We start from the raw sequence: 15,839 nt of genomic DNA, 5'->3' as shown, positions 1-15,839 counted from the left end.
ATTCCCACCGGGTAAGGAGTAAGCAGGCTGCTACGTTGAACCCCTTACCCCACTACAACTGGGCGGAAACGCAAGACAGCGACCCTGCCGTCCGACTGGTGAAGGAGATGCTGACTCGGCCGGAGGCTCGCCTTGAACCAGACGCTCCGGAGGAAGCCAAACAACTATGGGCAGAGAAGAGTCGACTGTTCCTTTACAAAGGGAAGTTGTGCCGCAGAATGGTTAACTCCCGGACGCATGAATTACTCTGGCAAGTAGTGGTGCCACGAAGAGACGCAGCCATGGTGATGGAGGCATACCACGACGGAGCTGGACACTTCGGGTGGAAGAAGCTGGAGTTCCTGCTGCGCGAGCGGTTCCACTGGGTAGGCATGAGGGGAACAATCGAGAAGTGGTGCAGAGACTGTGGCCCGTGCAACCTGAGAAGGAAGGACCGTGCCAGCCAGAAGACTCCCCTGCAGTTCATCGTCACCCGGCAACCGTTGGAACTGGTAGCCTTGGATCATGTAAAACTGACCCCAAGCAGAAGTGGCTACGTCTACGCGTTAACCATCGTGGATCATTACTCCCGGTTTCTGGTTGTCGTCCCCGTCAAGGACTTAACGGCTCAAACAGCAGCTAGAGCCTTCCAGCAGCACTTTTGCCGTCCACACGGGTACCCGGACCAAGTGCTGACGGACCAGGGACCTGCCTTTGAAGCGGAGGTCTTCCAGGAATTCTGCAATCTGTATGGCTGCCGGAAGATAAGGACGACACCCTACCATCCGCAAACTAATGGACTTTGTGAGAAAATGAACCAGGTGGTAATGGATCTTCTAAAAACGTTGCCCCTGGAAGAACGCAGTCTGTGGCCTGAGAAGTTGCCCGATCTGGTGGACCTATACAACCACATCCCGGTAGGTTCCACCAACTGTACCCCGGCTTACCTAATGAGGGCAAGACCTGGTAAGTTACCTGTTGACCTGGAAATGGGAGTCCTGACACCCGAGGACACTTCACCAGAAACAGACTGGGACACAGAGAGGCAGCAGCAGTACCGGAGAGTACAGGAGAGCGTGGAGCGAAGTCTCTGTCAGGCTAGGGAAAGACAAGAGAAAACTTACAACCAGTATGCTCCCGCTGTTCCCCTGGTACCCGGAGAGCAGGTCTTGAAGAGGAAGAGACGGCTCCACAAGTTGGATGACCAGTGGGAGAAGGACCCGTACACCGTACTGCCCTCAAGCCACGAGAACCCGAAGGTTTGTACCATCAGTAAAGACGGAGGGGAAACCACAGCCATTGTATCCCGGGACCACCTGAAGAAGTGTCCCGAACAACTGAGGAACCCTGAAGAGGAACAAGAAGACCATCGACCCGTAGAGGAAAGGGAAGATATGGTTAGTACTGTGCTCGGGGACTTCCCTCGGTCTTGGACTCAAGTCAATGGTGCAGTTGTGGTACCCGAACTCACCTTCCTCCAACCAGCATCCCAAGCACCTACGGAGCAACAGGTAGAGCTGGAAGAACAGCCGGTCCAGGAGGCAGAAGACTCCACACAAGCAGAACAGGAGGATCAACCCTCTGCTTATAGTGAGCCTGCCGTACCCCTAGTGAGACAAAGAGCCGGTAGACAGCTGCCCAGTTTACCCTTGACAGCTCCTACACCCTGTAGTTCAGGGCCAGACAGTCAGCTCCGTAGGTCCACTAGGTCCACTAGAGGCCAGTTACCCGCACGCTGGAGGATTTGAAGTGTATAAATTGTTTTATTTATGTTTATCTGTGTATTGTTGCTTGTGTATAATTTTGTGTTTCCAGTTATTTTTAGGAATCCTTGGTGGATTTACCGGGAATCCTTGTACATAGTTGGAGCGTAACCCAGGATGGACTAGAGACTGTTAAGGACTCGGGGTAGGACAGACCCCTACCTGGTTACGTCTCCCTGTTTTGGTGAAATAGACACCTTGCTTTCTTCAAAGACTACACCCGGTTACGGACATGCCGTGACCACCTTTATGTGTTTCTTCTTATTGTACTATTATTGTTGTTATATCTTGTTATGTTTTTTTCTAAAATATGTTTAGTCCCGGAGTACTAAATTTCACTAGGGGGGAATGTGGCACCCCAGGGGTCTGGTTTTCCACAGTAATGTAATGTTATGTCTGAGAGCAGGTGGGAGGTCCTTTGGTCAGGGATCCTGTGCATGCCACACCTCCTGCCCAGTCTTGGGAGGGGAAGAACTTCCCCTGTATAAACCCTGGGCTGAGGCAGGGTTAGTCAGTCAAGGAGAGTAGAGACAAGAAACAGTCACAGGAAGAAACAGCAGAAGCTCAGTGGGAGCAATACTACTACGAGTCAGGGGCTGGCAGCTGCAGAGCTCGCCCTGACTGAGAAGCTTTCTTACCGGACCCGGCGTCCGAGGCTGTGGGGACTAACTCTTACCCAGCAGCAGAAGCCGACCGGCAGGGGATTTCAGGTCCTCAGGCCCAGAAACCCGAAGGCACGGTCACACGCGTGGGACCAGCACCGCCATCGTGGAGCAGAAGCCATTAGAAGGCCCCGAGTCACCGGCCATACGGGTGAGCACCACACGGTACACTCAGGGACGTGGGCTACTTATATCCGCTTCTAGCAAGGTAGCCAGAAGAGTACAGTCAGTTTGGGAGGCCTACAACTCCGCCTGGCCAGGGGAGATCCCATCTGCTCAAGGACTGACCAGGCCCCGTTCGCTAGCAAGTACTCCGGGAGGGTCTTTCGTTGTTACCAGTAAAGACCCTGAACTACACCGTACCGTCTCCGAGTGGTTCCTGCTACCCCCATCCACATCTGCTGCCCTGAGGCCATACCCCTCCCGTTGGGGGTTATACCATCTACGCTGCACCATCCATCCACTGGCCTCAGCGGACTGTCCTGCAGCGGCAGCTCTATAGCTGCATTCAACGGGTGGCGTAGTCGTACAACATCTACCGCTGATACATCGCCGCTCAGTTTGACTCCCTGGGCACGGACCGGGTCACCGCTACGAGACTACAACCCTCAAGAGATCCGGCTCCGGGTAAGCTCCCGCGTGCGCAACGCAGCGCGACACAGGCCCAGGGGCGCGTCATATTCATTTATGGAAACCAATGAATAAAACTTTTCCAGAGGTGATATTTGCTGGACACTCCGAGTCTGTGGCTTGTACATACAGTATATACTTGTCCGCACAAACATTGTTAACACACTAAAGGAATAATAAAGGGCAGTGATATACAGCGTATGACAAGATGCATCCAATGTCAATTTGCTGCTCTTAAATCTGATTTAAATATATATCAGCCACGGTAATTCTATCAATAGTTTATTATTGTAGCCAGTCCATAAGTGCACATCATGAAATGTTTACTAAGTCTCAGCTAATAACCAACCCATCAGGAGAAAATAATAAAAAGCAAACGTTAGCTATAGCATTCCAAAGTGATATAAAGTAAATTGAGCATGTAAGTGTAAGGTGATAAATGCTTAATGTCTCCATTCTCCGACCATCAGACCTTAGTGCTATCAGGATCTCACCTCTCTGCTTATATTGTCTTCAAATTAACCCAGAAAGCATTACTCTGGGCTTCCGAGTACATCGGAATCTAAGAGGTATGTGATTTATAAGTGGGGAGGAATAGCGGGTTTGATGAGCCATGTTGCGAGCCATGTGTGCCACTGGCTACAGATGACTCCACCATGGCTCCATTGTCATGTGTAGATCTAGCTAAATCATGCACTAGTCAAGAGAATGGTTGGTGGCACTTCCAGAGGGTGGATTCCCTGGAAATTCATTTTTAATATACAAGTAATAGGCAAAGCAGTCCAGTGAAGGAAGGAGGAAAAAGCAAAAGACTTTATCATTTGCGATTTATTGAAGTCACTTTTCTTTTTTTGTCTTACAATATTTGCTCAGGATTTTATTTTTTGGCAAATTCTTTAAAATGGCGCACACGGTTCATGCATTTGGTGCAAAATTGAAAATGCTCTTTGTTTTTGCCTTCAACTAGTTTTTGTGAATTTTTAGCACGAAAATTCTCAAAATGTTTAAAAAGTCAAATTTAAAACTTTTCCAAAAACTTTACTGGAGTGAGATGTGCCCCCCACCCAAAAAATGTGACGTTTGGTAAAACTTGAATTTCATTAATCTGTCTAAAACGTCGGGATAAGCAAAGTCAGAGCAAAAATTAAAAAAATACTTAAAAATGAAAGACAACTTAAAAAGTGGTGTAAAGCGCATACCGAAAAAAGCTAAAGCCCCTAGAGTGGAGCCAATTTGGAGTGTTGATTCGGGGCCTATATACCTCCCTGACAGACCTCTCAAAGTGCCATAATGATGCTGATGCGGGAGGGTAACTATTATAGTGACATAGTACATACTTAACTAAACTATGCTTAAAAATATACTGTACTCTACTGCAAAAAAATATATTATATTATACTACCTTACAGAATATTATGCGGTTTATATACATTATAAGTAATACCAGGGGCGGAACTACCGCCCGTGCAGCCGGTTCATTGAACGGGGGCCCCGAGGGAGAGGGGGCCCCTCCAGCCTCCAGCAGGGCCGCCATCAGGGCATGACTGCCCTGACTCCAGTATGGGGCCCGGCCGGTAGGGGCCCCCTCGGGGGCCCCCCTCTTGTGCGTCTCTCTCCTCATGGGGCCCCCGGCCCCATGCTATGCGCCGGGTCCGGGACTTTTCAGCGCTGAGCTGCGCTGTTGCAGCAGCGCCTTCATGATTCCCCTGACTTCCGGTCATGTGACGGTGACGTCACATGGCCGGAAGTCAGGAGAACCTGGTGTCAGCGATTTGGACGAGCGCCAGGATTCTGCAGGGATCGCATGGGGGTAAGTATAACAAGTTTTATTTTTTTTAAAATACAATTAACTAGGAGTGGAGAGATGGGAGATGCACATGTGTGTGTGTGTGGGGGGGGGAGATGGGAGATGCACATGTGTGTGTGTGTGGGGGGGGAGATGGGAGATGCACATGTGTGTGGGGGGGGGGAGATGGGAGATGCACATGTGTGTGGGGGGGATGGGAGATGCACATGTGTGTGGGGGGGGGAGATGGGAGATGCACATGTGTGTGGGGGGGGAGATGGGAGATGCACATGTGTGTGGGGGGGAGATGGGAGATGCACATGTGTGGGGGGGGGAGATGGGAGATGCACATGTGTGGGGGGGAGATGGGAGATGCACATGTGTGGGGGGGGGAGATGGGAGATGCACATGTGGGGGGGGGTGAGAGAGGTGCACATGTGGTGGAGGGGGATGAGAGAGGGGCACATGTGGGGGAGGGGGATGAGAGAGGGGCACATGTGGGGGAGGGGGTGAGAGATGTGCACATGGGGGGGGATGAGAGCTGCACATGGGGGGGTTTGAGAGCTGCACATGGGGGAATTGGGAGTAGGGGGATAATGAGCTGCACATAACGAATGTGGGGTGGGGGAGAGTAAATGATAAATGATGATGGGGTGGGGAGAGCACGGACATGATATAATGAATTGGGGCAGGGGGTGCATGTAAATATTGAATGCAGGAGTGTGACTGGTAACAAATTGGCGGAAAGAGTAGAGGTTCTAATTAAATTATATATTAAGTGCCTATTTACAGTTAATGGGGGCACAGTGGTGGATTACAATTTATATTTGGAATGGTAGGTTGCATAATAACTAACCATATATTGATGGTGGATGCACGTCTGTATTCAGCTGCGTAATGTAGAAGTTGGGGAATGTGCTCTAGATAACTGTGTTATTTTATGCAGAGACGAGTCCTGGCTGGAAGACGTGATGGCGGTCTGTGCTGGATGAAGGAGAAAAGCGAAGATGAAGGACTTCACCTAGAGACGTCACCGGTGAGTCAGTCTATTACATGTACACTGTGTATAATGTCACTGGTGATCACTGTATTACCTGTACACTGACACTATATACAGAGCTCCTGTGTATAATGTCACTGATGATCACTGTATTACCTGTACACTGACACTATATACAGAGCTCCTGTGTATAATTTCACTGGTGATCACTGTATTACCTGTACACTGACACTATATACAGAGCTCCTGTGTATAATGTCACTGGTGATCCCTGTATTACCTGTACACTGACACTATATACAGAGCTCCTGTGTATAATGTCACTGATGATCACTGTATTACCTGTACACTATATACAGAGCTCCTGTGTATAATGTCACTGGTGATCACTGTATTACCTGTACACTGACACTATATACAGAGCTCCTGTGTATAATTTCACTGGTGATCACTAGATTACCTGGACACTTACGTTATACATACCATGTATAGAGCTCCCGTGTATAATGACACTTATGGTAATATTAGTAATGTGGTGGTAATATTAGTAATGTAGTGGTAATATGTGGTCTGGTCATGGTGTGGCAGTTTTTCTCCCTTCTGTGTGGTATTATTCGGTCACTATGTTGTGGTAATATGTGGTCTGGTCATGGTGTGGCGGTATTCCCTGTATGTGGTATTATTGGTCATTTAAAAAAAAAATGTATATGACACATTCCCTTAAAGAAAACTAAATAAAAATATATCTAAAAAGAGTATTGGATATTTTAAGAAAATTATAATAGGTTAGAGTAGGGCCCGCCCAGAAGAGTCTACCTTATCGTGGTGGCAGCTTTAAAAATCTTTTGGCCAAAACAAAAGCTGATGGCTATGTATGTGGCGCTGTCACATGGCCGAACGTCAGGAGAACCTGGTGGCAGCGACGTGGACGAGCGCCAGGATTCTGCAGGGATTGCATGGGGGTAAGTATAACAAGTTTTATTTTTTTTTAAATACAATTAATTAACTATGAGTGGGGGGAATCAGAGATGCACGGGGGGATGAGAGATGCACATGAGGGGGGTGAGAGATGCACATGGGGGGGTGAGAGATGCACATGGGGGGGTGAGAGATGCACATGGGGGGGTGAGAGATGCACATGGGGGGGTGAGAGATGCACATGGGGGGGTGAGAGATGCACATGGGGGGGTGAGAGATGCACATGGGGGGGTGAGAGATGCACATGGGGGGGTGAGAGATGCACATGGGGGGGATGAGAGATGCACATGGGGGGATGAGAGATGCACATGGGGGGGATGAGAGATGCACGGGGGGTGAGAGCTGCACATGGGTGGGATGAGAGCTGCACATGGGGGGGTGAGAGATGCACATGGGGGGTTATGTTTACATAACTTTGTTGCCTTATGAAGGGCAGGGGGGGCCCCCCAAAATTTCTTGCACAGGGGCCCACTACAGTCTGTGTCCGCCCCTGAGTAATACTATATTGTACTATACTTAATCATACTACATTATTAGTATAATATTCTATTATGTATCTTACTATGCTGTACAGAAATATATAAACCACTATAATCATACCATCCTATTACTTTGGAAAAGCCAGGGGGCTACCAACAGGGCCGGCTCCAGGTTTTTCTGGGCCCCGGGCGAAAGAGTCTCAGTGGGCCCCTTTAACACATACCACGATTCATGATGCAGAGATACGGCGGAGAAATATATATATATATATAGTACAATGCAAAGATTTCACTTCTTACATTACATGAGTGATATCTATTGTAAATTCCACAATAGCTCAGAAACCGGTGAATCGCTCCACACAGAATAGTGGCCCCCATATAAGGCTCCATACGGAATACTGGCCCCCATATAAGGCCCCATAAGGAATACTGGCCCCCATATAAGGCCCCATATGGAATACTGGCCCCCATATAAGGCTCCATGCGGAATACTGACCCCCATATAAGGCTCCATGCGGAATACTGGCCCCCATATAAGGCTTCATGCGGAATACTGGCCCCCATATAAGGCTCCATACGGAATACTGGCCCCCATATAAGGCTCCATACGGAATACTGGCCCCCATATAAGGCTCCATACGGAATACTGGCCCCCATATAACGCTCCATACAGGATACTGGTCCCCTTATAAAACTCCATACAGGATACTGGCCCCCATATAACGCTCCATACAGGATACCGGTCCCCTTATAACGCTCCATACAGGATACTGGCCCCCATATAATGCTGCATGCAGGCAGTTACCCCCCACATAATGCCCCATACAGGCTGTCCCCCCCTTATAATGCTCCATGCAGGCTGTTACCCCCCACATAATGCCCCATACAGGCTGCCCCCCCCTTTATAATGCCCCATGCAGGCTGTTCCCCACCTTATAATGCCCCATGCAGGCTGTCACCCCTCCTCTTTATAATGCCCCATGCAGGATGTCACCCCTCCTCTTTATAATGCCCCATGCAGGCTGTCACCCCTCCTCTTTATAATGCCCCATGCAGGCTGTTCCCCACCTTATAATGCCCCATGCATGCTGTCACCCCTTCTCTTTATAATGCCCCATGCAGGATGTCCCCCCCCTCTTTATAATGCCCCATGCAGGCTGTTCCCCACCTTATAATGCCCCATGCAGGCTGTCACCCCTCCTCTTTATAATGCCCCATGCAGGATGTCCTCCCCCCTCTTTATAATGCCCCATGCAGGCTGTTCCCCACCTTATAATGCCCCATGCATGCTGTCACCCCTCCTCTTTATAATGCCCCATGCAGGATGTCCCCCCCTCTCTTTATAATGCCCTATGCAGGATGTCCCCCCTCTCTTTATAATGCCCCATGCAGGATGCCCCCCGCCCTTCTCTTTATACTGCCCCATGCCTCCATACATTAAAAAAAAAAAAATCAAATACTCACCTCCCTTCTCCTCACCTGCTACCTGCTGCCCGCTGCCTGCTGCTCGGGTCCGAACTCCAGCGTTGTCGGCGTCTTCCCGCTCAGCGCTCCGTGTGACGGCTCAGGGGAGGGCGCGGTGTAAAGGCGTCACCGCGCCCTCTGACCTGAGACGTCACAGGGAGCGCAGAGCAGGAAGACAGCTGATCTACGGAGGCACGGGGAGAGGTAAGTATCCAGCTGCCGGGGCCCTGAGCTAGCGGCGGAGAAGGGCGGGCGCTGACACCGCTCTCCTCCGCCCATAGCCCAGCGGGGTGCGCGACCGCCAGTGGGCCCCTCTGCCTGCTCAGGGCCCCGGCATTTGCCCGGGTGCTGACGCCGGCCCTGGTCACCACCCTCTCATATGAGCAGTACTTGGCACTATATACTTGAATCACTATGTACAGACAGAGGCAGCATCTTATTCATTTCACAATCTCCCCAGTTCATTGTTATATACATTTGTAATTGAGGATAATGTCACATTTGCATGTAGCTAAAAATTGGGGCCCTGGAGTTGGTTACTGTTGGGCCCTTGGCCCTGGAGTTGGTTACTGGTGGGCCCTTGGCCCTGGAGTTGGTTACTGTTGGGCCCTTGGCCGTGGAGTTGGTTACTGTTGGGCCCTTGGCCGTGGAATTGGTTACTGTTGGGCCCTTGGCCGTGGAGTTGGTTACTGTTGGGCCCTTGGACGTGGAGTTGGTTACTGGTGGGCCCTTGTCGCTGGAGTTGGTTACTGGTGGACCCTTGGCCCTGGAGTTGGTTACTGGTGGACCCTTGGCCCTGGAGTTGGGTACTGTTGAGCCCTTGGCCCTGGAATTGGTTGCTGGTGGGCCTTTGGCACTGTCTGCACTTGTGGGGAGGCTGAGAATGGGGTGTAGAGAGGTAGAGAATTGGTGACAAGGGAGTTTGGCATCTAAAAGTGCATGGCTGCAGTATCCTTCAGAGAGGAAGAAGACTGGAACTCCAGTGCCATTTATTTGATGTATGAATCCTAAAAGTCAATATTGAGCATAGCCACATGACTTATAATAAGAAGCTAAACCAGAAACTCCATTTAAATTCCCAGAGGAGCATTGCATGGCCTATAAGTCTCCTTACAATGACTTGGCGCTCACCACAAAGAGAAACTTTACCTCTATTGGCTACAGTAAAAACTTTTTTCCCAATGCACTTTACACACCACAAACTACTGACCACACAGAAGGCAACATACTACACAACACTATGCCATACCATCCTATATATTGTTCTGTACTGTATTGTACTACGCCTCACTATTCTATACGTAGACACTATGCCATACAATGCTATTTTACACTGAACCAAGAGAGGAGGCAAAAAGGAGATGTTATGGTGAACGATTGGCGTAGCCAATGTCATTATTGTGGACAGCACGGAATTTGAAATAAGTGTTAGACAATATATCTGTGACTTTTGACATAATCAGATTAGCGCACACAGTGGAATTACGACACAGATTTGTGCAGAAATTTCCATGTTATAATCATCATTGTCAGAAACCAACATATCACCGGGGAACAGGCTACAGAGCATTTCACACAAATTATCAAACAGATGTAACTCGGATCCACCAGGCAGCCATGACGTCTCTCTGACTAACTTGCTTTATATATAGTTTTACTCATGAATTATTAAATCCCCCTCCGAATGCGCCTGGCAGGAGAGGACAGGTTTTAATGGGGCCTGGGAAAGAGAACAGAGGATTTGATTCTGTGTTAGATGACTGAATGTTTAGCAGAATTCGAGCACCCCGAGGATCTGTGAGGGAGCGCTGGATGTGAATGGGATTGGTGGCTGATTCCAACACAAAGCATGACTTGTTTTGTGCTGACTTTAGGGAATATTCTGACTGTTCACGCTGTTCAATAATTAGGAATTAGTGAACGTGGTATTACTGGTTTACGGAACATTTTCTTATAATCACATGGTGCGAAACCTAAGGGCCTGTACGCTTACAAAACTCAAGAGTATATACAGTACAGGTGCTTCTCACAAAATTATCTTATATCTTTTTTTGAGAAGTGGACCAGAGCAAGAGACCCCTGAACTATCACTAGTCATTTATTTGCGGAGGAGACTTATGAGCCCTCATGTTATCTGGACACCAGGATGACCTCTGTGCCTCCTACAGTTAGGACCTTGACTGGTGCCTACATGTTGGCTATAACTAAACCTTACAGGCAAAGTGAAGACTGGGACCCTTGTGAACAAGCATCATCTATGTACTGTATATTATATGTGGTCTAAAAACAGCATGTGAGGGACATTTAAGATTTCCAAGGAAGTTATATGTGACTTCCTCATGATAATATTATATAAGGGTGCTAACCATTGGCCAAACGTTGGTTTGCATCAACCATACACAGATATGATGCAAAGTGACTGCAAAGAGACAGTTGTGGGGTGCTGGACCTAAGTGACAGGCCCTGTGGCAAGACAATCTTATAGAATGGATGACCAAGATGTTGAGTAAGGTTGTTACAAGTCTGCAGAAATAAGTGATTTTTCTTCAGAGTCAAAGGTAGCCATAACTTCACTTAGGGCAAAGGTTCAGGCCTAGACAGAGTGGTTTGATGACACCTCATCACAAGCAGGTGCTCTCCCAGGTAACATTTCTACGTCTTATCAGATCTTCACTGCTGTCTAATAGAAGGGGTGTGACTTTGAGTCATTTCTCATGAACAAGCCGTGAAGCAGGGAGACACGGATCATGAAACATGGAACAGACGCTGGTCATTTGCCTTGACAAAATAGCATTGTATGTTCTCCCCATGTTTGTGTGGGTTTCCTCCAGGTTCTCCATACGCCAAAGACATACAGATAGGGAATCTAGAATGTGAGCCCAAATGGGGACAGCGATGATAATGACTGTAAAGCGCTGTGGAATTAATGGTACTATATAAATGAGTAAAATAAATATATGCCCGTGAGGCTGTTGAGTTTGGGTCAGGAGACCTGTGGTCAGTCCATGCATCATGGTCCGTGCAGATGTGTGAATCCGGCCTGACTTGCATGCACTACATGGTTATATAACGTCGCCAGCACCACATGGTTACAATAAGATCCTAATATAGAACTGTCTTCCTAATAGATGACATTTGCAGTACTATAAGCTTGTGTACTGCGCCCTCAGTTATCATCATGTCACATTAACACAATACCCACTAATAAAAACAGATATATGTCAGAACAGCTTCACATGCCAGGCTTTTAGTACAACTTAATAATGAACAAGTAAAATGAAAGACATTTACTTAACAACAATGTAAAAAATATTAGTTTACACAACTCACGACTTATTCAAGAACATCCATCCAATATACATAAAAACACTATTAAAACAAACCAAGAGTTATATAACTCCATAGATGTGCATATTACGCAACCACAAAGATAAATAATATCTCCAAATATCACATACATTCCACATAAAAGCTCAGGGCTGTGGAGTTGGGGTCACAGTCGTGGAGTCGGTCAGTGTCCATTTTGGTGGAATCGGAGTCCACTGTGGGATGAGCTGCACGGCCCACCAGGAATTTGCCCGGTAGGGTAGAGGCTCAATCAGGGTCTTTCCAACATGCAACACTCCTACCATCAGCTATTATAAACTTTGGCAGCGGCCGGATGTAAACACACTAAACAGAGATGTACTGCACAGCTCCATTCATTGTGTAGCAGCCACTGCCGGGTACTGCAAAACATCTTCTATTCTCTTAAATAGGAGGTCTTTCTAAGTTGAATGTGCCTGCCCTTGTCAGATTGCAGACTTACTGAGATGATTGGAATATTTTAAAGGTAATATATGCACGGTATATCGAAAGTTGATCCAATAAAGAAGCATTGAAAAATCACAACATGAGTGCCGGGATCATATTATTAACTTAATATTTACATGACTTCTAAAGGTAAAACTTTTCATTATATCAAAGTAATTATGTGTAAGACAAAGCATTTGTGCAAATAAAGATCATTGCATTTGAGTAGTCTGGATACAAAGGCTTTAAGGACCAGGGAATTTTTTGTTTTTGCATTTTCATTTTTTAGTTGACATAGCTGTATGAGATGTGATGCAGCGGCTTGCTGCATTACTAAACTGTCCAGGGGGTGTGTTCTGGCTGACCACGTACCTCCCCTTCAGGTGATTGATAACATGACTGTGACATCATCACAGGTCCTGTGCACACAGAAGGATATATAAATCCTGGTGGTTTTGAAACAGTGGAGAGGCAAGAGGCCTGGTCCCTGTGTCTGGGACTGAAAAGGCTCTAGGATATTACATGTGTAACATTCCTGCGAGCCACTGAGATGGACTATGTTATAAGCAGTTTATGATGTGTAATAAACTGCTGGACTTCATATTACCGGAAAACGTTGCATGTGTGCTTTAATTGTCCCGATGAAGTGAGTGCCCCTCAACATGATGAATAGCGCTACCTTACAGAGAGCTTTGTTTTTTTGTGGGGAGAGTTGTAGTTTTGAATGATACCATTAATTTTTTCATAGAATGAACTGAAAAATTGGAAAAAAAATCCAAGTGTGGTGAAGTGGTAAAAAAATTGCAATTCCGCTATTGCTTTTTGAGTTTTGTTATTATAGCATTCATTGTGCAGTAAAAATGATCTGGGAGCATGATTGTCCAGGTCAGTATGATTACGGCGATACCAAACATGCATAGATTTTTTTTTCCATTTCCATGATTAAAAAAATTCTGAATATTGTAAAAAAAAAAAAATTAGCTTGGTGTTGCCATTTTCCAAGATCTATAACATTTTTAATTTTACTTAGATGGGGCTGATTGAGGGCTTTTTTTCGTGCGGTGAGCTGACGTTTTTATTTATATCAATTTCCTATACATGAGATGCTTTTACTGCTTATTATTACATTTTTTTAGGGAGGTGAGATGACACCAAAAATGCAATTTTGGCATTTGGACTTTACTTCTCTTTACAGCTTTTACTGTACAGGTTAATTTCTTTTTTACTTGATTGGACTTGTACAAACGCGGCAATACCAAATATGTTTTTTTTTTATTATTTATATTTTTAGATTATTTTTTAGTCCTGGGCGACTTACACTTGTGTTCGTTTGATCACTTCTACAATATTATTATATATAGTGAAAATCTCAGTCTCCTATGAACATCAACTTGTGGCTAAGCTTTATAGGAGAACCAAAATGACAACAAAGAGGGACCTTCAGCTGTCATAGTAACCTTTTGGTCCCCAGCTATCTTGTGTAATGAGGCCAATGGAAGTAGGAGACAGATGTCGGTTATGTAATGTAGCCGGTATCTCCCGCGTGTGGCGTAAACTCATCTCCTGAGCTCCCTCCAGCTATGAGGACCCCCCTCTTCCCAGGACGTCCTAGTGTGGGAATGAATTGAAGATGAAATCCTTGAGATTGTGCATTTTTAAGTGGTTTCTTAAAGTATTTTTGTCCGGTAACAATATATTGTTGGCATGATTGTATTTTTTGTATTTAGGTATTAAAAAACAGTTTTACTAAAAAAAAAAAGCATGGAAAATATCTTGTTATTAAATACGTTTTCAGCTTTCTTTTATAACTCTATCATCTGATCCCTTTTAAGTACTTTATAGGTGTCATGATCTGACATGAGTCTCATCATCTCTTGGTCATAGTCAGCAGGATCTAAAACCAATACGCCTCCCTCCCTTGTGTGTGGGGTTTTACTAAGATTTCTGGGTTCCATTGTAAATTCTCTTAAAGGGAATCTGTCAGCAGGTTTTTGCTATGAAATCTGAAGACAGCAGGAGATAGAGGCTGAAACACAGAATTCAGGGATGTGTCACTTGTCAAAGTGCGTGCTGTTATTTCCTAACTGTGAAGGTTTTATCACTAGGAGATTAAGCTGCTCACTGTCTATGGACTTTGTACATGGAGAGCCCGGCGTGGGCGGGGTTATCTTTCTCATCTCTGCTTCATTCTAAATCTAAAAGCTCTGATTGTGTCAGAACAGCGGTATCCTGTAAACTAAGTGATACATCATTGGATTCAGCTTCTCATTGCCTACATAACGCTGCTCTCAGATGAGGTAGCAAAAACCTGTTGAAAGATTCCCTTTAAGCTTGCCTCCCTCTAATCATAAGGTTTGTTTGTTGCTTTTTTTGCATTCAGACTTTCTTAATCTTTAAATATTGCTCTTTTCAAGTTCCATCATATTCCTTATTGTTATTTTTAGGGTAAAAATTGAATTTATTTTTTAGTCTGGAATGAATAATGAGAGGATCTTGATTTTTTGGCCTTCTGTGACTATAAATGCCAATAATACTTTGCTAGGTGTATCTCTCCCATACATCTCTGTATGTAGGCAGTGTATACTTTGCCTTCATATGTCTCTGATATTATTATAAAGCATATAGGACATAGAGTCTGAAAGAAGAAATATGTACCATGTCCCATCACAGGCTATTACAGAGACGTTCATCTATAAATAACTGAGAATATGGCACCATATGGAGGGATCATACACATCGAGTTCCCTCAGCCACAGGGTCCCTCTTTGTGCGCCTTTGCCTCTGTGCACATGGGTCTGATGTACATGAAGCCTATTAGTGTAATTTTATGTACAGTTTAGAACTCTATCAGGTGACTGCATTACCGTGTCAATCTATTAAAAAAATGTTTCGTTTTGCAAAATAATATTACGTAGAACATAATAATATCAAAAATGACCTTGAATATATAAAATCCTGCCAGTCTGTTTACTCAAATTTGGAATCAATTCTGGAAGATGAGTTTTAAATCTGTTCTTAATTACCATACTGTGCCACTGGCAACATCATGGAGGAAATAATTATAGTGCAAAAAAAAGGGAAATTGACAAAATAAATCTAAACAAGTGAGAAAAACTAAAAAAAATCCACTGGACAACTTTTCCATTATACACAGTTTGCTTAACACTATACAATACCAAAGGTGTCATACACAAAAAGATGTGATTGGGTGCTAGGAGAAAGAATACATCCACAAAAGCACTACATCGCAAATACAATGAAATGCTGATAGTCTGACGAGCTCTGGACCACTGAAAGTATTCT

The 15,839-nt window shown here is 45.7% G+C and overlaps 1 protein-coding gene across 5 annotated transcripts in view; it reads right to left on the bottom strand.

The window, feature by feature from the left end:
• The window catches only part of SYT7 (synaptotagmin 7), a 752,204-nt gene that overhangs the window by 281,594 nt on the left and 454,771 nt on the right, over positions 1-15,839 (bottom strand). The gene's annotated exons all lie outside the window — the stretch shown is intronic.

Source organism: Phyllobates terribilis, unplaced genomic scaffold (genome assembly GCF_046119375.1).
Source record: "Phyllobates terribilis strain yellow unplaced genomic scaffold, ASM4611937v1 Scaffold_13__5_contigs__length_258822181, whole genome shotgun sequence".
NCBI classification, from domain to species: Eukaryota; Metazoa; Chordata; class Amphibia; order Anura; family Dendrobatidae; genus Phyllobates; species Phyllobates terribilis.
This window is presented reverse-complemented; position numbering and strand designations above follow the sequence as displayed.